At 40.1% G+C, this 25,996-nt stretch overlaps 1 protein-coding gene and 1 non-coding gene across 18 annotated transcripts in view; one reads left to right on the top strand and one right to left on the bottom strand.

The window, feature by feature from the left end:
* APBB2 (amyloid beta precursor protein binding family B member 2) overlaps positions 1 to 25,996 on the bottom strand; it is a 394,104-nt gene that overhangs the window by 322,321 nt on the left and 45,787 nt on the right. For 4 of the 17 annotated variants that reach the window (XM_058299365.2, XM_058299404.2, XM_058299386.2 and 1 more), the window contains exon 1: positions 22,690 to 22,914. The exons of the other annotated variants lie outside the window; for them this stretch is intronic. The gene's annotated coding sequence lies outside the window, so the exon portion shown is untranslated. Of the gene's footprint in view, positions 1 to 22,689; positions 22,915 to 25,996 lie in introns of those variants that run through there. 17 annotated transcript variants of the gene reach the window in all.
* LOC111767137 (small nucleolar RNA U13) lies at positions 18,847 to 18,950 on the top strand. Its single transcript, XR_002799031.2, has one exon. It is a non-coding gene; the product is annotated as a small nucleolar RNA U13 (small nucleolar RNA).

The following is a 25,996-nucleotide window of genomic DNA, read 5'->3' as shown; positions in this document are numbered from 1 at the left end:
TCCTACCCAGCCTGGGTTGTTCTGAAGTAAGCCCTGAGGAAGGTTAGTATAAAGAGGAGCAGGGCGGCTGAGGCCCACAGGCAACATGGCCCGCAGGGCCGTGAGACCCTGTCCGGAAACCTCCCGAGGGGAAGGCTGTGACAAAGATCCTGCAAGACCGGGGCCACGAGAATCCCATTTGGAATGAGAACCCCGACTGGGGTCAAGGCAAAGTCCCAGATACCCTCAAAAGGCCTCACCAGTGACGCTGAGAATTGACAGGATGGGCAACCAATCAGAACGGCAAACAGCTGGGGCCCCTCCCCCAACATAATGAAGGGGGAGGAGGAACAACCTTAAAAAGGCCTGTCCTGGGGCCCCGTGCACGCCTCACTCTGCAATACGCCCACATCCAAGTCTCAGACTGTGTACTTCACTCATTTTCTTTTTTTAATTTTTCTTCCCTTCCCCGCCCCCTCCCCTGACGCCCTCCGCCCCAGCTGTCTGTTCTCTCTGTCCATTCAAGGTATGTTCTTCTGTGACCACTTCTATTCTTGTCAGCGGCACTGGGAATCTGAGTTTCTTTTTGTTGCGTCATCTTGCTGTGTCAGCTCTCCGTGTGTGTGCGGCACCATTCCTGGGCAGGCTGCACTTTCTTTCGCGCTGGGCAGCTCTCCTTACAGGAGCACACTCCTTGCGTGTGGGGCTCCCCTACGCGGAGGACACCCCTGCATAGCAGGGCACTCCCCGCACACATCAGCACCACACATGGGCCAGCAGCTCCACATGGGTCAAGGAGGCCCTGAGTTTGAACCATGGACCTCCCATGTGGTAGACGGATACTCTAACCATTGAGTCAAGTCCGCTTCCTTCATTTTCTTCTTAAATAAACTCTCTCCTTTGCCTACCACATGGTGTGTCCTTAAAATTTTTATGCAACATAAGCCAAGAACCTAGAAGAGCAGAACCCAGAGCTTTCTGCTAACAATCCCAGATACCACATCCTTTCATCTGCAAACATTTCAACTTCTCTTGATATCCGTGAATATTTAAGTGTCTCTTAAAAGTAAGGACACTTTAAAAATAAGCTAGACACAAAAAGGCAAATATTATGATTCCACTTAAATAAAGTTATCTAGAATAAGCAAATTCATGAAGACAGAAAGTAGATTAGGAGTTACCAGGGGCTTGGGGAGAAGGGGAAATGTGGAGATCTTCCTTAATGAGAAGAGTTCCTGTTTGGGGTGAGGAAAACGTTTTGGTAATAGATGGTGGTGGTGGGAGCACAACATTGAAGATACAATTAACACCACTGAATTGTACACTTAAAAATGCTTAAACTAGGAAGTGGACGTGGTTCAACTAAAAGAGTGTCTGTCTACCATATGGAGGGTCCAAGGTTCGATCCCCAGGGCCTCCTGACCCGTGTGGTGAGCTGGCCCACATGCAGTGCTGCCACGCGCAAGGAGTGCCGTGCCACACAGGGGCATCCCCGCATAGGGGAGCTCCACGTGCAAGAAGTGTGCCCTATAAGAAAAGCCACCCCGTGTAAAAAAGTGCAGCCCACCCAGGAGTGGAGTCGGACACAAGGAGAGCTGACACAGCAAGATGATGCAACAAAAAAGAGATGCAGTTTCCCAGGGTCGCTGGATAATGCAAGCAGACACAGAAGAACACACAGCAAATGGACACAGAGAGCAGACAATGGGGGGAAGGGAGAGAAATAAAAAATAAATATTTTTTTAAAAATGGTTAAAGTGGAAGATTTTGGTACATATATATGTTGCCACAATTTTTTTTAAAAAAAGGATACTTAAAGCAAAACCGCACTAGCGTTACCACAGCTATAAAAATTAAAAATTTATTAACATCAATTTTCTGATCAGTGTTCAAATTTTCACAGTTGTCTTATAAATGATTTTTGCAGGTTGTCTGAATCAGAATCCATATAAAGCCCATACACTGTAACTGGTTGATATAATGTTACAACCCAACTCCTGAAGGGCATGAGTTGGTGTAGCTGCGAGATCAAAGAACACACCTGGCACTTAGTCAGGCGTAAGTTTTACTGGAACTTATGGACAGAGAAAATCTCTGATGGCAGCAGTTCAGAGAATGAAGATAGCACTCCGCAAAGAGATGGGAAAATGAGGAGTGATATAAGGAGCTTCAGAACAAGGACATTCCACAGGGTATGAGAACAGAGTCCCTGCTAGGGTCACATGAGGCATACACACGGGTGTGGTGGTGTTTTCACTCTGCAGGTAGGAAGGACGTTTACCAAGGATGTTTACTGCTTTGGGAAGATTACTGTTTTTGATAACATCTATACATTCTCTCCTCTCTGGGGAAGGTTGTTAACCAATAACTTATGTCTCCGTCATGAAGGCGGCTACATGCTGAGGACTCGGGGGTGGGGGTGGCTGGGTCCCCACAATAATTCTTAAGTTTCTTTTCATCTCCATGTCCACTGTTTATCTCTCTCTTTTTCTAACAATATATTTACTGAAAAAGCACGGTCTGGATTTTGCTGAGCTTTCATCTCCCCACCAGGTTCTACATTGTACCTTGCACAAGCAAGTGTGCCCGGGCTCATGCATGTGCTGGGCTTTATTTCTCTCTCTCTTCCTCTCTGTTTCAAAAGAATGAACCCATTTAATGTTTTATTCAATTCAACAAAACATCTACTGAGTGTCAAATAAAGGGCAAGAATCATGGCAGACCAAGGTGAATAAGACATGATTCCTTCCTCTGGGAAGACATAATCCAATTGAAGGTGATAAGCTCCATAATGCTCATTCAAGTAAGATGCATAAGAACTGTGTGAGAACATTCTAGAAATGTTAAGGAAAAGGTGGGATCTAAACTACACTTTGAAACAGATGGTTAGGCTGATTTGGAATAAAGGGCAATCTGACATAGCAGAACAGCTTGGGAAATGTTAACAAGGTGGGACTGTTCCTGGGATATTTTTAAATGACAGCAGCACTTATGGGCAAAAGAATTTGTGGGAACAGAGTCTAGGAAAATAGGAAGGGATCACATTATGAAAGTCTCTGAATACCTGCTAAGGGATAATGTTCTTACTCTGCAAGCAACTAAGAATCATCGAGCATGTTTGACGAGGGGGGAAGCACTAGATGTATACTATAGGAAGAGGATGAGTAGCAACATGGAGACTGTATTAACCAGAGCTGTGGAATCCAGTCTGGATTTCAATAATCCAACTGATGGGGTCCTGAACTAGGCCAACGGGAATAACCAAGGAAGAAGGAAGCGACGCAGTTTGTCGGCTGAACACCTGTGGTCAGAAGGCAGGGGACAAGACACTGAAAGCTGATTTATAGCTTTAAGAAAAGCAATACCTTCATTGAGGAAAGGAGAAATTATTTCTAGGGTATCTCAAGAAAACATATTCAACCCAAAATTCCAGTCAAAAATTGGTGATGACATCCTAAATATCTTGACTATAATAAGCTGAGTATACCAGATCCTGAAGCACATCAGACCCATTTTCTGCCTTAAAGATGCTCATAAATCTTGTATTGATTTTCCCGAGGACCTCCATTCTATGAACATGTGAGTCTAAGCAAGTGAAGTGTCTTTTCCACTTTAATTCTGTGATTCAAAAAAGGAAGAAATTACGCCTGAAAATTTTGAGACCACTTCAAAACTTCAAGTAATATACTTCCATAACTTAATTTTAAAATCTCCATTAAGTCTAAACGTGCTTTTTAAGTTTCAGAGACAGGGAATGGAGCACAAAGGAAATGAATTGTAAAGAAAAGAGAAGTCTCAAAAGGCTGCATTGGGATAAAATATAAGCAGTGTTTATGTCACATTCTCAGTCTCTGAATTCACAGATATGCATGCAAACACAAATTCTGACCAGAGTATTTTTGGACTACAAATTTCCAAGAGATTGACACAGGGCACAAGAGAAGGTTCCTCTGATTTAGAGAAGATTCCAAAACATGTAATTTCCCTTTTATCTAATTAAGAGACCACAAGGTTTTCTCTTTGTACTAGACAGCACAAACTCCAATTAAGTGCTTAATAGATACTTTTTAACAAAAAATGACTATTAAAAAAAAAACTCTAATTTATAGAAAGCCTGAAAAAGTGAAACAATTTCTTCTTCAATGATATCCTTTAACTAAGTTACCTTATTCTCTAGATTTCAAAACACTATCACAATAGTTTTAACATACAAATTCCAGATGTTTTTGGGACCAGCAGAAAGTTATGAGTTAGAAGTTGAATTTTTAAAATTTAAGGATATTCCTAAGTAATTCCTTAAAATATAGCTAATTATTAGAGAGTTAAATTAAGCCAAAGTGTTAAAGTACACATCAAGGTTAACATAAAAGTCTAACTTCTGTGAGTAATTCTGGATTTTCACAAGAATTTTAGATAGGTATATACTCCTTTCAGTCCATTTTTAAGAAAGTTTCACCCACCAGCATAATAAACCACCTCCCTAAACCACTGATTCTGAAACACTTCTGTCACAAAAATCTGGATTCTTTTATATTTTATTTGACCATCTGAGATGTCTGCAAGACACTCGTGTAGCAGAGACAGTTTGAAATGTGAATGCAAAGAAATCCAAGCCATTCATTTTTTTTGCTGTTTAACACTTGGTAAGTTACTTATCTGAATTGTTTCCTGGCCATACAGTAGGGTCACAATAGTATCTATCCACAGCTGGAGGATGCTTTAAGGACTAAATGTAAAGTATAAAGTAATACAAGTGGTGGTTATTGGTATGTTTCTTCAATTTTGCAGGCACCTCCCCAGCACTGCATAGCAGCCATAAGGTTTAGGTAAGACTTACCTGCCCCTCCTCCATCCCTGGTGCCATATTCTTCTAACATTTACTTCAGAATGGACAAATACTCCGAGTAAGGAGCCAAAGGCTGGTCATGGTGAAGGTCCTTGAGTTGGCCCAATCAGTAAGAGGCTCAATACTTTTGCTCATCACACAGAGAGTAAATTCCAGATATTTAATTCCAATAGCTGGAAAACTGTCCCCCTAGATGTGAACAAAGACACATCATTCTGGAAGCTACTGGCAGCCATTTTGCCACTCTAAGGAGAACCATGCAGAAAAAGAAGCTGGCAGAAGAGACCAGCACCCAAAGCAGTGTTTCTCAAACTGTTAACAGTCTATTTAACAAGATCAAGACAGAAATTTAAAATAAGCATGTTTAGAAGCATTTATAGTAATTTAACAGAATAATTTTAAATCTGAGGAATTTAGTCATTAAAACACCAGGGCAATATTTGTATTTCATTTTTTCCTAGTAATTCGTTTGTACTGTAGTTTATAAAAGTATTGGTCTGAATTGGTTTACAATACAAAAGGGGGAGGCTGACTCAATCTTTACTCTTCAGTTAGGTGAGCCAGTAAATTCCTGTTGTTACTTAAGCCTAGTTGAATTGAACTATCTGCTATTTACAATAAAAAACTATTCTACCTGATATAGGAAATTAACTAAACTACTAGCCTAAAGTAAGGTGAGGAAATGGACAAAGACGGAAGTAAAACAATGCCAGCAACATTCTCGAAGGACAAAATTTCAAACATTACATAAATCTTTACATGAATGTCAAGAGGAGAAAAATCCATTCAATGATGTATAATCAGATAAATGTTCTTTACATCCCTGCAAGTAAATGACCACCTTGAAGGATTTCCTTCCTTTAAACAATGGAGGCACGCAAACATTTGTTTCACCCATTTTATTTTATTTTTTCTTTTCTTTTTTTTTTTTTATTGATTTTGTAAAAATATTACATTAAAAAAACAATATGAGGTCCCATTCAACCCCACCACCCCCACCCCACCACTCCCCCCCAGCAACACTCACTCCCCTCATCATGACACATCCATTGCATTTGGTAAGTACATCTCTGGGCATCTCTGCATCTCACGGTCAATGGTCCACATCATGGCCCATACTCTCCCACATTCCATCCAGTGGGCCCTGGGAGGATTTACAATGTCCGGTGATTGCCCCTGAAGCACCATCCAGGGCAACTCTAAGTCCCAAAGGCGCCTCCACATCTCATCTCTTCCTGCTATTCCCCATACCCATATCAGCCACCATGTCCACTTTTCCCACTCCACTCCAATGCCACCTTTTCTCTGTGGACCTTGGATTGGATGTCCGTGGCATCTCTATGTCAAGAGGAGGCTCAGATTCCACATGGATACTGGATGCAATCCTCCTGCTTTCAGTTGTAGGCACTCTAGGCTCCATGGTGTGGTGGTTGTCCTTCTTCAATTCCATCTTAGCTGAGTGAGGTGAGTCCAATAAATCAGATTGTAGGAGCTGAAGTCTGTTGAGGCTCAGGGCCTGGCTATCATATTGTCAGTCCAAAGATTCAAATCCCCTAAATATATCTTAAACCCCAACACCAACTGCAATTCCAGTAAAGTAGCATGAAAGTCTAATGAAAAGAGATTCCATCTGATTCCAGTTCCATCACGCAGAAACACCAGCTCCAAAGAAGGGCCATCTGACATGGCAGTGAACCCCATCTGCCATGACCATATAGCCCGTGTTTCACCCATTTTAGTAATCACCAATTTTGAGCCAAATAAATTATCTTTCAAGCTAATGTCAGATAGTGGGTAGTGATTTCATTTTCCTAAATTGTTATCAAAGCTTTGCATACTGAAACTTCCAAAAGGAGAACTGAAAAAATAACAATTTAGAGGTGAGACAGAAACATTAGTTATTTCAAAGTAACAGTCTGTGATACAGTGAAATTTTTCTCCCAAAGTGCCTCCATTTAACATTTTCCAAACTGCACACATTTCAACCACTGGCTTTCATGTATTTATGCTAAAATGTGGCTGATTTATTTTTATAGTATTTTACCAGGGAGAAGTGCCAAAATGAATAGGAAAAAAGGGAAAGAAAATATTACTGTAGGCTTAAAGAAGTAAAGATAAAAACTAGAAATAGAAGGAGTTAGGAAAAAATAAAGAATGAACTTTGTTAAAAAAAACATGGACTAGTTTCATTTCAGTTTTTTTCAATCTGCTGTGGGGACATATGAGTGGCAGGCAGACAATCCTAAAACAGAGTGCATTTAATATAAATTCAATGTGTGCTGAGTGAGGTGAGTAGGTCAGTTTAAGGCTGAGGGACTCCCATATCAAGTCAACATGTTGCAGTTTTTGCAGGTAATTGGCATGTGTAAAGTCATAGTATTAGGGTTCTCCAGAGAAACAGAACTGACAGGAGATACATATATATATATATAATATTTATTATAGGAATTGGCTCAGCCGTGGGGATTGGCAAGTCTGAACTCCATAGGGCAAGCCGCAAGTTGGGAACTCAATGATAATATTAATTTCCCAGAAGAAGATACAGATTGGGAACTCTGACTATGCATTCCCCAGGAAAAGCAGGCTGGCTAAAGCAAATTCTGACAGCTGAGATCTATAAGGCAGGGTTTCTTTAACAGAGGATCAGTGAGCTTGAGTTGAAATTTTAAAAAAATATTATTCTTGTGGGGACATGTTGGTGCGGGTGTGAAATATTTATTAAATAATAAACAGTATAGTGTGAACTGAGTAAGGGGTCTGTGGTTTGCACCTGAGTGGCAAAGGGGTTCATGGAACAAAAAAGCTTTAAGGTTTACAACAGATAGGATGAGAAGATTCCCCTAAGGAGCTGAAGGCAATATCCTCTGTGGCTGATTACATCTGCAATCAATTGGTATTTAAATCCACAAAATAGCTTCACTATCTTGCAATCAGGCCTGTGCTTGCTTGATCATTCCAACGGACACCACAACCTAGTTAGGTTGACACATGAATTTTTTTTTTAAAGATTTATTTATTTATTTCTCTCCCCTTCCCCCCCAACCCCGGTTGTCTGTTCTCTGTGTCTATTTGCTGCGTCTTCTTTGTCCGCTTCTGTTATTGTCAGCGGCACGGGAATTTCTTTTTGCTGTGTCATCTTGTGTCAGCTCTCCGTGTGTGCGGGCACCATTCCTGGGCAGGCTGCACTTTCTTTCCCGCTGGGCGGCTCTCCTTACAGGGCGCACTCCTTGCGCGTGGGGCTCCCCTATGCGGGGGACACCCCTGCGTGGCAGGGCACTCCTTGCGCGCATCAGCACTGCGCGTAGGCCAGCTCCACACGGGTCAAGGAGGCCCGGGGTTTGAACCGCGGACCTCCCATGTGGTAGACAGATGCCCTAACCGCTGGGCCAAGTCCGCCACCAACACATGAAATTAACAATCATAGTCTCCTTTACAATTTCCCTAACTGGGGGTTCAGGGCCATTTTCGCCAAGAGTCTGAAATTCTGACACTTTCTATTTCCTGTTCTTATATTTTATGATGATTTTTTAAATTAATATATACTAGTATAGGCATACCCTAGGCCATCCAGATGCCAAACTTATTTCAGCCCTGTATTCCCAAGTCCCACATCTGCATTAATGAGGATACTGACAGCAAGATCACTTAAAATGACAGCATTTTAACTCTTTATTTAGTATTCCTCAAGCTGTGATGCTCCCAGACATAGTGTGAGAGGTCAACATTATCTCAAGTTTGAGGAATCTGAACTTAGTCAACTGTATCATATGCATTTTTAAAAATTTATTTCTCTTTCCTTTCCCCCCCGCCCCAGTTGCCTGCTTTCTGTGTCCATTCGCTGTGTGATCTTCTGTGTCCGCTTGTACTCTTGTAAGCGGCACCCGGAATCTGTGTCTCATTTTGTTGCATCATCCTGCTGTGTCAGTTCTCTGTGTGTGTGGCGCCACTCCTGGGCAGGCTGCACTTTTTCAGCGCTGGGCAGCTCTCCTTATGGTGTGCACTCCTTGCGTGTGGGGCTCCCCTACGCAGGGGGACACCCCTACTTGGCATAGCACTCCTTGCGCGCATCAGCACTGCGTGTACACCATCTCATCACAAGGGTTAGGAGGCCTTGGGTTTGAACCTCGGACCTCCCATTTCGTAGGCGGACACCCTATCCATTGGGCCAAATCTGCTTCCCATTATATGCATTTAAAAGGAAGAATAAGTAAATTTCGGTTAAAAACAGAAAAGGATGCTATGATACCCTGATAAAGATGTAACTTTCACAATACTCATGAGGAAACAATAAACCCAAACTGAGAAGCAGTCTGACTGCAAAATAACTGACACTCTTCAGAAGTGTCAAGGTTAATGAAAGACAAAGAAAGACCATTCTTCTATATTGAGGAATACTAAGAAAATCTGACAAACTAAACACAACATTTAATCCTGGATTGGATCCTAGACCAGAAAAAGAATATTAATGGGACACTGACGAAATCTGCATAAGGTGTCTAGATGACAATATCATATCAGTGTTCATTCCTGATGCAGATAACTATACAGTGTTTATGTAAGAGGCTAACATTTTAAAAATCTGGGTGAAGCATATAGGGGAATTCTTTATACTATTTTTGTAACTTTTTTGAAAGCCTGAAATTATTTCAATATGAAAAGTTAATAAAAATGTTAAAATATACAAGGAACTGTGTGAAACAACAAAAAGGAACAGCAAGAAGTGTTAACTATACAACGTCGGGAAACGGACTTTGGCCCAGTGGTTAGGGCGTCCGTCTACCACATGGGAGGTCCGTGGTTCAAGCCCCGGACCTCCTAGACCCGTGTGGAGCTGGCCCATGCGCAGTGCTGATGCGCGCAAGGAGTGCCGTGCTACACAGGGGTGTACCCCGCGTAGGGGAGCCCCACGCGCAAGGAGTGCACCCATAAGGAGAGCCGCCCAGCGCGAAGGAGGGAGCAGCCTGCCGAGGAATGGTGCCGCCCACACTTCCCGTGTCGCTGATGACAACAGAAGCGGACAGAGAAACAAGACGCAGCAAGAAGACACAGAAAAAACAGACAACCAGGGGAGGGGAGGGGAATTAAATAAAAATAAAAATAAATCTTTAAAAAAAAAAAACAACTATACAACGTCTAATAACATCCAGTTGACTAAACGTAAAGGTCCCCTGCAGAGGTACAGAGATGGCTGTTATGAAGATGTAAACACGCATCAGGTCAGATTCTTGTTTGGCTTTCTGGGTACGTTTGCCTCCAGAACACCTGTCTAGACCCCTTACCAGCACTAGTCTTCAGTCTAACGTTAGCTACTAGGCATCTCAGTTTACATGAGTCTCTTGTGATTTGGTTAGCAAGAACCTACTGCCCAGTCCAGTCACTTTATAAGTGTACTGAGAAAAGGATTCATTCTTTAGGCTATCAAAGCTGGGAGCCAGGTTCTGTACTATGATGATAAAGAGCTACTGGCCATAGGCCCTTGACCAATAACCATTCTACACGCCTGTAACCCCCATGGACTGTTATTGTCTCACAGCTTTTTGCAAAGATCACAGACAGCTCGACAAAAAGAATGCACCTTTGTAAAGCATAGGAAGGTCTTAGCAGCAAGCTTTGAATCCTGTTAGACAAACAGGATTACAGGGAATAAAATCTCCAAGGATCCAACTTTGAGACAACTCAGCAAATGTTTAGTGGATTTCTTGAGTAACCCTTTTATAAGGCTACTCTGTCATTTCTTTTTATGCTATTTACCACAATTTCTAATTATGTATCTGTAAGGCTCTTTGTCTCCCCCTTTAGATTAGGAGCATCCAGAGGGCAAGGCCTGAGTCTGGTTTGCAAACTACCATGTCCCAATATGTAGCATTTTGTGCTTAGTATAGCAGGGGTGGATGATCCTACCCATGTCTTCAGCTTATTCCAAGGACTAAATGGAATAGAGCATGTCAAAGATACGGATGTGGAAAAAACTCAGTAAGTGGTAGTTATTATAATTATATCAAAATGACTTTGCTCTAAATATGCTTGAAATTTACCAGTGCTTTTTCTTTCACCTGGAAGAAGAAGAAAAAATCAGCCTGGCAAAAGATGCCAAGTTGTTGTTTTTTCAATGATACTTTTTGGCTGTCAAGTCAGCTCATTTTAGGATACTAAAAACTTCAAATTGCAAGGTATAACATCAAGAAAGGAAATGCTTCTAAAATTAGCACATTACACATATTCTAGTCTCAGACAAATCTATACTCATCAGCAGTATGTTTTCACTTCCCTCTGCAGCCTTCATTGTTGCCTTCTCTTTCAAAACCCTCATTATTACCACTACAAGGACATTTGGTTCTTTTTCAAACTCCAAAGACTACTAATAAACTTCATGAAAATGAATTTCAACTACAGTTAAAATTTCATTTGCTTTAAAAACATGAAAACCTTGCTTCTATCTCAATTACAAAGCAGGATAAATCTCAGCTACACCAAGCAGTCCTTTTTCTTAGAAGGATTATCATTTAAAATTGTAATTTAGTTAAAAGATAAAAAATAGAGGGTTGAAACCCCCAAATTACCTAAACTTTTCAGGGTACGTTTCACTGTAACAGCAGCTAAATTCTCCAAGCTCAGGCAATATACTCAGGCAAAGGAAAAAGGAAATGAATACTGAGAAAGGATAGGTGGACAGATTCCTATTGACCAGGGGGAAACTTGAGGGTTCTAGAGTGTGTTGGTACCTAAGAAGAAAAACTATACTATACAGAACCTAGCTCTGGAAAATGTGGAATATCTAGCAGCTATTTTCAAAGCCGAGTGCGAGCCCTGTGGGTAATTCAAAAATTAGGACAAAGAGCATGATCGGTACTCTCACGTTCATGGTGGTGGAGGTACACGTGGGAAAGGGGACACCTGGGGTAGGCTTCTAGGAAACACAAAAATCTTCATCCTGTCGTAGGGTGTTATCTAAGTGGAGGGAGACTCACAAAATTAACAAGAAAGGATTAAACTCCCATCCTGGGGAGTCCTGCTAGGTTCTCAAATAGAGAGGCAAGAATCTCTTGATAACAAAGCAGTGCCTAATAAAAGAAAACAGACGAATAAATCAAGCCTTCAATATTAAGGCATGTGCACCCCCTCACCGCTGCCTTGCAACTTCTGGACCTGAGAGCGTCCAGGCACCCTGGGCTTGCCCCCGCCAGCCCTGATGATTGTGTAGACTGCCAACAACTTTGATTCAAGAAGCTTCCTCCAGGGTGGGAGCTGCTATTTTTCCTAAGTGCAAATTGTTACACTGCAAATTGTTAAATAAACTATTTTGCACTCTCAAAATAAATAAATATATATATAAAGGCATGTAACTATGAACCTTATTCTTTAAAAACTGAAACTCTGCCACAGGTTCTGAGGGGAGGGGAAGGGAAAAACAGAATAGATGGAACATAGGGCATTTTTAGGGCATTGGAATTGTTCTGCATGATCTTGCAAAGACGGATACAGGACATTATAAATTCTGTCAAAACCTATAATAGTGTATGGTGCAAAAATTGACCAAGGCTAGTTTCAATATTTATTCATCAATGGTAACAAATGTACCATATTCATGTAAGATATTATTAACAGGGGAAATGTGAGAAGGGGAGGCAGTGGGATATATGGGAATCCCCTAAATTTTCTATGTGACTTTTTTGTAACCTAAAGCTTCTTTGATAATAAAGTAAAAAAAAATAAGACACAAACACTGTACATAAAGATAACGTATCTCACAGTGACAAAAGACAATGAAAAAATTTTTTTATTTTATATTTTTGTATTTTGTTATTGTTTTTATTTTATTTTTAAATTACTTTTTTTTTTTTTTCAGCTTTGTGTTTGGGGAGGTTTTGGACTGCAGAGGGGTAGCTACTATGGCAGGAGAGGATCGCTGGTACGGGGTGCCATTGATGGCATGCCGTGTGAGAAGAGGTGTACTTGGGGCATATCTTTATAGAATATGAATATGTTCAAGTGGTCATGGGGTATTGTCTCTGTGGGTGGAGACCCACACAATAACCAAAATCATATTGAATTCCCATCCTGGGAAGTCATGCCACATTCTCTAATAGAGCACAAGAATTTCTAGAGTACATGGGCAGTACCTAAAGATGGAGACACACTAATATGCCAGGCCCTTGATATTGATGCTTGTACTTATAAACCTTGTTCATGTGAAACTGAAGCTTAGCCTAGTATTATTTAGTGCCTAAGAATTATCTCCTGAAAGCCTCCTTGTTACTCATATGTGGCCTCTCTCTAAGCCAAACTCAGCATGTAAACCCATTACCATGCTCCCTGTATGGGACGTGACTCCCCTGGAATAAGCCTCCCTGCACCAAGGGATTATCACCAAGCACAAACTAGCAATGCATTTGGAAAACGACCTTGACCCAAACGGGGAAATATTAAATACAAATGAGTTTTTATGCCTAAGGGATTTCAAAGTGATGGGAAGTGGATTTGGCTCAACTGATAGTGTCCACCAACCACATGGGAGGCCCAGGGTTCAAATCCAGGACCTCCTGACCCGTGTGGTGAGCTGGCCCACGTGCAGTGCTGATGTGTGTAAGGAGTGCCATGCCACGCAAGGGTGTCCCCCACCTAGGGGAGCCCCATACACAAGGAGTGTGCCCTGTAAGGAGAGCTGCCCTGCATGAAAAAAGCACAGCCTGTCCAGGAGTGGCGCCACACACACGGAAAGCTGATGCAGCAAGATGAAGCAACAAAAAGGGACACAGATTCCCGGTGCCGCTGACAAGAATACAAGGGACACAGAAGAACACAGAGAGCAGACGACTGGGGGGAAGGGGAGAGAAATAAAAAAATAAATAAATCTTCAAAAAAAAAACCAAAAATCAAAGTGAGGTGGGAAGTCATTCCAGAGGTTACACTTAATGCACGTCTTATAAGGATCTCATTGGCGGCCACAGTAAACAGTGCCTCAAGCACAGGAGTTCCCGAGGGCTCTAGAAACATCTAGACACTTATGAGCAGGGCAGACAACCCAAGGAATTCAGCACCTTGTCAGTGGGCCTTACCTATCCCTCCAATGTATCAGAGATAGACTCACTTGTAATTTTCCTACACATGGTTCTTATGCCCCTTTTATTTGAAAATATAATTAGCACTGAACTATTTAAATATGTGTCTCGGAGACAAATCTTCCAACTGTTCCTCTACAGATTGAGACCTGAATCTCAGCAGAGGTGTAGCCAACATCTACCCTCCAATTCATTGGACTCACCAAGGACAACTAACAACAGGATGATGATGGACAACACCTATTCCAAAAAACAGAGTATCTACAACTGCAAGCTAGACAGTTCCACCCATCTAACCCCTGGGATCTAAGCCCCCTCTCAAGTGGAAGCAGAGTAAGCATCACTATCCCCAAATCCTCAATTCTGAGGAATGAACAAACAAAAGGGGGGAATGTAACTATGGACTAAAGTAAACTTACTATTATTCTAGTAATGAAAGAACTTGTACCACTGATATAAAGACAGTGGTTACCAGAGGTTCTGAGGGGAGGAAGAGGGAAGAATAGGTGTAACATGGGACATTTGGGGATACAGGCCATTATACATTTTGTCAAAACCTATAAAATTGTGCAGTGCAAAGCATAAACCATAATGTAAATTATAGACTGTGCCTGGGAACAACACTTCACTATGCGTCCACCAATTGTAGCAGAGGTACCACACTAATGAAAGATGTTGTTAACAGGGAAATATGTGAGAAGGGGAGGAGGTAAGGTATATGGGAATTCCCTATATTTTCAGCATAATATTTATGTAATCTAAAGCTTCTTTAAAAAATAGTTTTTTAAAAACTGTAAACGTTGATATATAAGGAATTTCTTCAAGGTATACATATATGGAATCACCATTTCCCTCACAACTTTTTGTTTAGTTATAAATGGAATAACAAAGAGACAAAAATAATAGTGATCCTTCATGTGATTCCTATATGCATCCATTCAATGAACCTGTAGATTTTTTTCTTTTTTCCCTATGTTTATTCTGATTATATTTACTGAAATGTAATTTTACTTCTGCTGATTCTAATTTTAAAAATTAGGGCTCGTATTCTTTTTTTTTTCATCTACAGTAATTCATTCTTATTGTATTTTATGAAAGAACAGACTGGAAATAAAAAACTGACTGACCTTCCCCATATAAAGGTTGAGAAGCAATTATGTTCTACTCCCACCAATCAAGTTACACACTCCCTAGGATCAACTCTGTTCTTATAACTCAATTTAACTTCACTGTATATAAATACATATTAATTAAATTGTATGTAAACACATAAACATGAGTCAGAAATTTTATGGTATCTATGAAAGTGAAGTTGAATATGTGAATATTTTGGAAGTTTATGAAATATAGTAACACTTGAAAACAACCCAAATTGAAAACCAAGGGTGCAATTATGTACAAAGGACAACATGCAAACCACTTATCAAGTCAAAGAATAGGTTGTGGCCCTATATCAGAAATTAGCAAACAAATGTTTGAATTTTAAATAGAACATTTAGTATATGATCTTAACATTTTTTTATACTTCACTAAATAACTTTTTCTCTTAACCAACCAGCTGCTGGTCATGAGTGTCCCAGATAAGAGAGTTTACACTGTGAACACAAAATTGTGTACACACAGTTTCCAAGAGCTTCTGGTTCTCTAAACTCACTCAAGCAGCCCAATCCTAAATTAAGAATGCCTGCTTTAATGGAGACATATAGGTAGGTGATATAATGGGGACAAAATATATGTATAGAAATACTCATACCAATGACAGAAAGCATACTTGCTTTGGCAATTCTAACCAAATAAAGAAAATGAAACAATTTGTGACATTGCTAAGCATATGTCTTTTTATCAGTAATGTTACATCCACACCCAATGCATGCAAAGAATGTACTTCTTAGCAGTTAACTGCACTGACCAAATTAAAGCAGAGTCCTCAGGGACCAACTGGACTACACTTTAACAGAAAACAGCATTTTCCAGCACAAAGATCAGGAAACAAAAGCAGAATCAAAAAGTAATATATAAAAGGTCCTTTATAAGATACTATCACTACAAAAAAAAAAAGTCAGTGATTCTGAGCCTTAAACCAAACTAATCCAAAGCTACAGATTTAGTTTAATTCTGAATTCAGACTTTTTGAAGTTTATCCACATTGGCCCGTAGCTCAGGATTAAAAGTTTTAATTTAGTGTGTGATTTCAGCTACAAATTTAAAAATAAGAAAGGCTTCATTCTCCCTGTTGAATATATGGGAAAAGACTTCCTCCTCCCTCTCATCTCTTAGTGCTTGCTTTAGAAAATCTGTGATTGTAAATTCTCTCTCTTTTAAAATACATGTAGGGGAGAAATGTATGTAACATGTTATATAAGCCTCTTGCAAATTTCACCACCCAAGAAAGTCTCCTCAAGGAAGGCAGCCATTTCTTTGAAATATAATCCAGGAAGACTTTGCCTCAATCTCCCAGTTTCCTGCAAAGAGGTAAACCTAACTTTAAGGAGATCCTGGCTTCAAATTGTAAATCTATGTCTGGTCCTAAAGATATGAGAAATATCGAAAATATGTATGTAATGGGTTGTATGTAATGGGCTGAGCTCTCTTTCTTCTTTGCAATCTCTTTAGTAGATTTTGCCTATGATGCATCACATTCTGTCTTAATGCTTATTCAATAACAAAATTGTTTTTCTTTCTCTTCTATCTCTGTGGAGAGGTTTCCTGGATTGGGAGAATACCTCTGTTGTTTTTTAATTATATTTCCCCAAATGTTAAGAAAAGTAAATGAAGCAAATGGAAAGCATAATAGTGTGATGAGGGAAATTAATGCAGGAAAGATCAATGTAATAAAGCAGCCTGGGTTGACAAAAACTAAAATTATAGGGGAAAAAAATGTAAAGATCTCATTAATACTTAAATTGAAATCATCTGAATGGAAACTCAGATTGAACTAACAGCCAGAGCGTGTCCTACTCCCACTTCACAGCACAGGGTCTTAGCTAAATTAATACAAATTTCACTGTCAATTAAATTACACAAATGGAATACAATGGAAATAAAATGAGGGGCGGAAATAAAGGTATGGAAATATGCAAGGTCTAAAAAGGTGTGGGGAGACACTGGGCTGACACTCCTGGTCCTGCTCTCTGGTGCTGGCTCTGTGGAAGTGGTTTGCCTGAATTCCTTTCTACCTGTGGACTCCCTGTAGTCAGCCTGAGCACACGCCTATTGTCCACGTTAAGATTCTACAGTCCTAGATCTAAGTGTACATTTCATACTGGAATTGAAGCTTCTATGGGCAATGAAACACAGACAGGTAAATGTAAGATCTACCAATGTGAAACGATTGGACATTCTGACTCAGCTGTGAGTTACTCTGGTTATGATAAAAGGGAAAAAACAGGGAGATATGCAGCCCAGAAAGCAATGACAATGGTTACCAACCTTTTATAATTTTTCATTTGCAAAATGAAAACCACAACATTAATTTTAAGAAATATTTGCTCTAAAATAGATTCTTTTCCAAATTTTGTAATCAATAATTTCTTTTTAAAAACAGGAGGAAGGAAATAGAGCTAAAGGAATTCACAGTGGTTATTTAAAGTTTGCTTTACTGTTGTCTTTATTTTCAATAGATTGTTAAATTAAGTCTTATTTAAATGAAAAGGTGGTAATGCAGGGACTAAGAACACAGACTGGAGCTAGATGGCCTGGATTCAAGTCCCATTACTAGCTGTTTGTTCCCTCATCTGTAAAAGGAGAAAATGGTTGGATAATATGGTTTCAACACTTCATATGGTTATTGGGGATTAATGTAAGTTAATATATAAAAAGTCCTTAGAGTACTGCCTGGCACACAGAAGAACCATATAAATAAGGGTGTGCTAATAGTTTATATTTAACAAATTTATACTTAACTAGAAATATATATTCAATAATATGCCAAATGAAAACCATATACACATCAAGACTCCAGAAAATCTCCACATAAAAATACCAACATTAAAAACATCTTCAATTATATATATTAATATATAGATATGTAGATATATCTACGACAGTAGTTTCATTTACCTAGCCTCCCAGGATCCATTCTTTCCTTTGTCAATCCATCCTACAAGTAGCAACTAGATTAAACTTCCTAAAACACTGTTGAGTTCAAGTCACTCCCAATTCAGAACTTTTAAAGAATCCCCACAGCCTACAGGATAACCTCAAACCCCAGAACTGCTCAAGGATTGTTGTCCTGCAGGCCACGCCACCTAGACTAGTAGGAGCTTCTGTAAATACTCTTGTAGCATCCTGCACTCCATAGCACTTATAAAGTTTTAATTAAATATGAGAATGAAATCATGTAACAGAATGAGGTAAGGTCATATTTTACTCACCACGGTATTGCCAGGATCACAGTGCACGGCCCAATCAATAAATATTTGCTGGATGAATGAAACATCAAGGCTAGCAATACCACCCAATGCATACAACCCCTCAGAGCTTGCAAAATGCTCAAATATAAATTTTCTCATCTGAGCTCTGCAATAAGCCTTTGGGAAAGGTCAGAGCAGATGAGAAAACCAAGGCCTAAAAGTTCACCAGAGTCATCCAGGGTCACATTCTTATGTGGCAAAAAACCAAAGAGTGTTAACTCCTAGCCTGGGGTTCATTCCAGAACAGTCTGTGACCTTAGTTAAATCTATACAAATACACAGGACTTGGCCTGGTCTTGCCTTTTCCAGCTTCTCCAGTTTTTACTCTTCCCTTCCACTCACCTGGAACTGCCTCCTACTTCTTTTCTGGTGTGCCCTTCACTAAAACATTATTTATTAAGAACTGGGATAGATGAGCAAACCCTCCTCCTTCCCTCAGCCCACTGCTGTGTTGTATGTGTCACTTCTATTTCATGGAATCCGTTCATTCATTCAAGAAAAAGCTTTACACTGTACAGTTACTTCCTTCCTTCCACTAGTGTGCACTCAGATCCTTTTGTGGTTCATAAGCATGATGAATGGGTGTTCCTGCATTTGTGTGATATGTGCCTCCCTCAAACCTTGTTACGACATCGGCACATTACCCATCTGTCGTGTAAAAAAAAAAAAAAGTGTGCACTCTGCTAAGTACCAAACTCTGTGAAGCTCCAGATGAGAACTGTACCAGTAGGACACTGGTAGCCTAGAGGCTAGTTAAGTTAGTGAAGTTTCCAGATGAAAATAACAATGTGCATTAACCTGGTATAAAAAGCAGAACAACTGCTGGCATTCATACAGCCTGAGACATTTCAGTTACCTCTAGTGAGATTAAGGAAAACTACCCATTGAAATAAAATAGGAAGAGGAGCAGGTATAGCTCAGTGGTTGAGCACCTGCTTCCCATATACAAGGTCCCGGTTGCTGGACATTGTATGCCCTGCTATGGCCCACTGGGTGGACTGGGGGAGAGTATAAACTACAGTGCAAACCATTATCCATGTGGTGTGGCAGTGCTCTAAAATGTGTTCACCAAATGCAATCAATGTCCCACAATGATGAAAGAGGTTGTTGATGTGGGAGGAGTGTAAGGGGGGTGGGGGATATGGGGAGCTCATATTTTTTGAATGTTACATTTAAAATATAATAGAGAAAAAAATAAATTTAAAAAATTAAAAAATTAAGAAAACACAAAAAACACTGGTCCCATGGATAATGAATATGACAAACTAAATCTGCATGACTGTGGAGTTTTTGTGTATGTGTTTTTTGTTTAGGAATCTTTAAAAGTAGAGTTAATTATATGAAATATGTAGAAAAAGCAAATTCATAGAGACAGAAAGTAGATTAGAGGTTACCAGGGACAGGCAAGGGTAGGGGTTATTGCTTAATGGGTACAGAGTTTCTGTTTAGGAGGATGAAAAAGTTGTAGTAATGGATAGTGATGATGGTAGTTAGGGCATCCGTCTACCACATGGGAAGTCCGCGGTTCAAACCCTGGGCCTCCTTGACCCATGTGGAGCTGGCCCACGCGCAGTGTTGATGCATGCAAGGAGTGCAGGGTTGTCCCTCGTGTAGGGGAGCCCCACACGCAAGGAATGCGCCCCGTAAGGAGAGCCACCCAGCACGAAAGAAGTGCAGCCTGCCCAGGAATGGTGCCACACACACGGAGAGCTGACACAAGATGACACAACAAAAAGAAACACAGATTCCCGTGCCGCTGACAACAACAGAAGCGGACAAAGAAGACGACGCAGCAAATAGACACAGAGAACAGACAACCGGGGTGAAGGGGGAAGGGGAGAGAAATAAATAAATATTTTTTAAAAATGATAGATATGCTATATATATATATATATATATATATATTTATATTTATATATATATATATATATAAAATCACAATTAAAAACTTTTTTTAACATAGAGTTAAATTTATGGACTCCCTTTATGGTCTCTTAATCAGTCTACCTTTTGTCGCACCTAAATCATATACAAGGGAAGGATTTCTAAATCCTGCAAAGTAGTCAAGTAGTCATGACTGCCTTCTATGAGCCTCATTAGGAAAAGCTTCCCTTCTATTAAATCTTAAGGTTTTTTTTTTTCTTTTAGATGTACAGGGCTGGGGATTGAACCTGGGACCTTGTATGTAGGAAGCCAGCACTCAACCACTGAGCCACACTGGCTCCCTAAGCTCTTCTTATTGTACAGCTTAATTCCACTTCCTTTTTCCCCTTGTGAATTCAGTGGAGAAAATGGACCCCTGCAAGAAAAAGTTCCCTTCATCTCACAGAAATCATCACATTTGGTCAGATGAATTCTGTGAGTTAATGCAATAGGTGAGCTCTTCAAAAGATGGGTCTTCAAAAAGAGGAAGGGCACCAATAAGCATATTTAACTCTGTCATTTGCATTCAGGAAAATATCTCAGAGTTAATACTACCTTATAGAAAACAAGCATTTATTATCTCCCTTGATTCTGAAATTGTACAGGTCTCCCTGAGACTTTAAGTTCACACCTTCACCCAATTTCAATTACAGCAGGTGTAAAGAGCTTTTTCTAAATGGTTTCACTGAGCCATGGTGAAGAGATGGGGTCACACACAACTCAAGGCTCCTTTGTTTCACTCCACTTTTTTGCTCTCTTACCATGGTAGGCTGGGAAAGCGAGAGGAAAAGAAAATTCCGTTCATTACACTTTGCTCATAACTCTTGATTTTAAGACTTGTGAAGGAGGAAATTGAAATGTGACTAAATTGTTTTTGGATGAAAATTATCCTGAGAGCTAATTATGTATAATTTCTTCATTTTCTTTATTCATGCAGGTGAATCCCAGATAAATTTCCTTTTACGTCAAAACTAACCCCATATATTCCAATAGATCCTTTACTTACTCCTCAAGAACTCAGTATTACTACAGTATACTGTCAGGAGTGAAAACCTGTCTGAGAGGGGCTAATGGAAGGTACTTTGGCATGAAGTTAGCATTGCTGGGCAAAGATAAAGTTAACTGACTCTGAACCAGAAAAGGGGAGGAACTCTGACAAACCATTCTAAGAAGGTTATATAAAGGTTTCCCAAATGTTTTTCCATCCCTAATATCCTAGCTACTCTGCATCTCTAGGTTGAAGATGGGAAGAGAATTGAACAACAGTTAGGGATGGTAGGAATAAAAGCTTGACTGGAGTGAACTCGAGAGAGAATGGGAGGAGAGAATGGAGAGAGAACACTCTCTAGAGTTCACTCCAATCAGGCTTTCATCCCTAACCATTTTATCAAAACTGCTACCCAAGGTCACCAGTGACATCCATGTTGCCCAAGCCAATGGGCAGTCACACCGTCATTCTACCAGATGATTGTTCTTTCTTGAAACACACTTTTCACACATCTTCTGAAACCCCCCTTTCTTTGGGTTCTCTTCTGATCTCCCCTTCTCAGCCTTTTTGAGTGGTTCCTTCTCATCCTTGTGACCGCTAGATTCTGGCAGTGACTCCAGACTCAATCCTTACCTCTCTTACCTATCTACACTCTCACCTTTGGAAATCTCCCTCCAGTCTCATGGCTTCAAACACACTTTATTCCCCAAACTGTATCTCCAGCCAAAACTTCTTTGAAATACAGATTCTAGAGTCTCTCATACATCCAGCTGCCTACTCAGTATCTCTACTGTCTACCAGGGATCACAAAATTAACAAGTCGTAAATCAAATTCCTAATGTTAGTCCCAAACTGGCTCTTCCCATAATCTTGCCTGTCTCAGCACACAGGCTATTCCATTCTTCAAGCTGTGCAGGAGCCATCCTTTCCTCGGCTCTCTCTTTCAGACTCCACACGTAATCTATCAGGAAATCCTAACAGCTCTACCTTAAAAATGGATCCAGAACTGGTCCACTCACCCCTCCACCTCTAGCACCCTGGCCCAACCTACCATCATCTCTTGCCTGGGTTGTTCCAACAGCGCTACTCCCTCCCTTAACTGCATTCTCTTCTCCACAAAACAGTTATTCTTTTGTTAAAACCTAACTCAGGTCACTGGCATTCCTCTGCTCAAAACCTTCCAATGGCTTCCCACAGAACAAAGGCAAACTCCGTACAATGGTTCTAGGACCCTACATGTTCAGGCTCCGCCCACACCGCCCGATGCCTCCATGCTGTTCCTTGGGCGTGCCAGGCACATTCCTCCTTAAGGCTTTTGCTCTAGTTCTTTAGAATTCTTACCCCCAGTGTACCCAATTCCTTTAGATGTCGGTTCAAATATTTCCTTAGTAGAGTCCAATTCCCCTCCCTCCAAAACTCTCTCTCGTCCTCAACCAACTTGCTTTTTTATCATGTGTCCTACCAGATACTTGAAATACTTACTGTGATGGACTGGGAGCTGCACGAGCTAGGCTGCCCTGCCAGGAAGGACTGCTGAGGAGCTGCAGGTCGAGAGCTTCCAGTTGCCAGCTCCTTTGAGGTCGGCTTCAGCCGTAGAGCAGCTCCACCACTGAGGTCACCACCTTCTGGAGCAACCCGTGCCTGGTAACCAGGTGAGGTTACACACAGTGCCAGGCTCTGCGATAGCAACACACGCTCCAGAGCTCTCTGGAAGTTGACAGTGGCCTTGTCAGAGCTGCGTCACAGTTCAACGACTTCTTTGCCCAAGCCTGCTTCCACCACCACCCCTTCCCTTCAGAGGTGCAGACCCCTAATAAACACTCCCCAAACTCCATCTCATAATCTGCTTCTGGAGAAACCCAACCTGTGATACTTATTGTCTACCTCCTCCAACTAGAATGTAATCTTATTCATTAATGGCTATATCCCTAATGCCTAAAATAGTGTCTGGTACAAAACTGGAAATACTTGAATGAATGAATGAATGAATGAATGAATGAATGAATGAATGAATGAATGAATTAAAAGAATGAGCAAGGAATTAAAATTAAAATTGTATAGTACCTATTGTTACTATTTTAAGATTAAAAAATGTGTTACTAGCATTATATTTAGTGTGCTTTGATGTTTCATTTTAAAGAATTTTAAAAAACAATATATATGACATTCCTAAGATACACTTATTATCTTGATACACCTGACCCTTTTTCCCTCCTAAGATTTCAAATTTTTTAATATTTTTATTTTTTTAAAGATACATAGATCATACAAAATGTTACATTAAAAAATACAAGAGGATCTCATATACCCCCACTTCCCATCCTCCCCTACCCAAGATTTCAAATTTAACGACCTCAAGTTCTATCAAGTGGGTTTCAGAACCTTAAATATTTAAGGAAGGGAAGATACTGTGTAATTACTTTGCCACTTCTCTGTGGCATTTTATATGTTAATTCTTAGTCCCCACTTAAGAGATTCTGATCTGCATTTTTTCATCATTATAAATAGTTTATTATAGCCTTCTCTTTAATGGCTGTGTCATATTTCAAGCTTTACTCAAATTAATTTTTTTTTCTTTCTCGGAGAATTGTCTTTCACTTTATTGCAATACTTTAATTGCTTTTGGCTCTGGCAAGTGATTTTCTGACATTGTAAACATGTTTTTCTTTTTTTTAAACTTTATTTTATTTAATAATTGAAAATATAAACAGTGACTTAAAAAGAAAACAACTGAATAAAAATATACATTTATTAATTAAATGTACTGGACACATAGAAGGGTTTTTTATAAAATACAATATGTTATACAATATATTTGGCTCATAGTAGCACAATCATAAAGTATTTTTGTATCTGGTTTGGCAAGTGATTCAAAATACATTTTCCATGCTCTGTAACTGGCGACTCATTGGGCCCAAAGAAAGTTGATTTCTATTTGGTCATGTACCTCACACCAATTCAATCAAGAAGGTGTGAGGTCTGACTGTAACTAATGAAGCTGGGGTTTTATGTGTGTGTTTGGTTTCTGGAATTACTTTCATATCTTCACATACCATTGCAAGATGAGATTCTAAGTGAAAAATGTAAAACTATGTTTAACACCAAAAACCAACAACAATAAAACCACCCCAAACTGGAGCTACTATTGCTTTACTGGTCTGTAATCACTCTACAGCAGCAGCTAGTTAGAATCCTCTAAGACAAATGCATTCATAAAACCATCAGTGTCTATTTTAAAGCACAGGAATGTTTCACATAGGTGTACATGAAATATTTTATAACCATAAATATAAATAACAGTGTTCCTAGTCCGACCTATCTAATTTCATCAAGCTTCTGAAAGTACATCTTTCGCTAAGCAGCCTTGGGGCAGAAACATAGTAAGATAACATTAATTAAAATACATAAAACCATTCAGGAGTAGCAAGAAGTATACCGTGACTTTTTAAAGAGCAGAAATTGAACTAAAAATAGTAATCACCATTCTGCCAGCTTAAAAAGGTAGGTCTTACATATTGCCTGAAGCTACAATTCTACCAGACTTTCTCCAAGGTAGGATAATAATTAGTACATTATTCATTCGTCTGGTATGCGCCTAACTTTGCAGGTTGTGTGCATGCCCACTTTGCAACTGTGAACTTTGGTTCACTGCCACATCTGCCTTACTAAGCAGCACCCAAGAAGCTCCAAATTATACTGCACCATCATTACCACCATGCCAACAATTTACTACTCAAAAAATGAAGAGTCTACACAATCCTAATGAGACACTTCATTATTATTGCTGCTAAAGTTCAAATCTCCACTTAATTTGGAAGCAAATTACTACTGATCAAAAAGCCCCAACATTACTATTACTAGTAATAACCACAACTGCCTTAGTACTTATGTGACCTGACTGGGTCTTTACAGCAACCCTATCAAGTAGGTACTATTCCAACCATACGGATGAGAAAACTGAAGCTCAAAGTAGCTGAGAAATAAGCTTAGGTCATACAACGAGAAAATAATGAAGCCAGCACTGGAATCCAGGCCTGTCCCACTCCATATCCCATGCATTTAAGGGCACAATATGTTCCTCTGAAAATTGCTGAAAATGTAAACAAATATTTAGAGTGCACAAAAATGAAAAATCTAATTTCATCACTAAAACCCATGTCCTTTGCACATGTATGAGTACCATAATGTAAGAATGCTATTTTATATTATGCCTTTTCATTGAAGATTTAACATCCAAATAACCACAGCACAGAAATGAAATCAGGTCAGAGATGAGTTTCAGCAAGAGTTTTATTTCCTAATGAAGTGAAGGCATGATGATACAAAACAGGATCACAGGACTCCTTCACTGTCCCATATTAGAAAGCAATACCAGGGAAGTGGACTTAATTCAATAGAGCGTCCACCTACCATATAGGAGGTCCAGGGTTCAAAGCCAGGGCTTCCTGGCCTGTGTGATGAGTTGGCCCATGCGCAGAGCTGCTGCACACAAGGAGTGCCGTGCCACACAGGGATGTATAGGGGAACCCCATGCACAAGGAGTGCGCCCCACAAGGAGAGCCACCCCGCGCGATAAAAAGTACAGCCCGCCCAGGAGTGATGCAGCAAGATGATACAACAAAAAGAGACACAGATTCCCGGTGCTGCCAAGAATGCAAGCGGACAAAGAAGAACACACAGCGAATAGACACTAGAGAACAGACAACAGGATGGGGAAGGGGGGAAGGGGAAGACAAATATATAAATCTTTAAAAAAAAAAAAAAGAGAAAGTAACACCTATCTAGATAG

This window comes from Dasypus novemcinctus, chromosome 1, assembly GCF_030445035.2.
Source record: "Dasypus novemcinctus isolate mDasNov1 chromosome 1, mDasNov1.1.hap2, whole genome shotgun sequence".
Classification (NCBI taxonomy): domain Eukaryota; kingdom Metazoa; phylum Chordata; class Mammalia; order Cingulata; family Dasypodidae; genus Dasypus; species Dasypus novemcinctus.
Note: the sequence above shows the minus strand (reverse complement) of the source record. Positions and strands in the feature narration are given on the sequence as shown.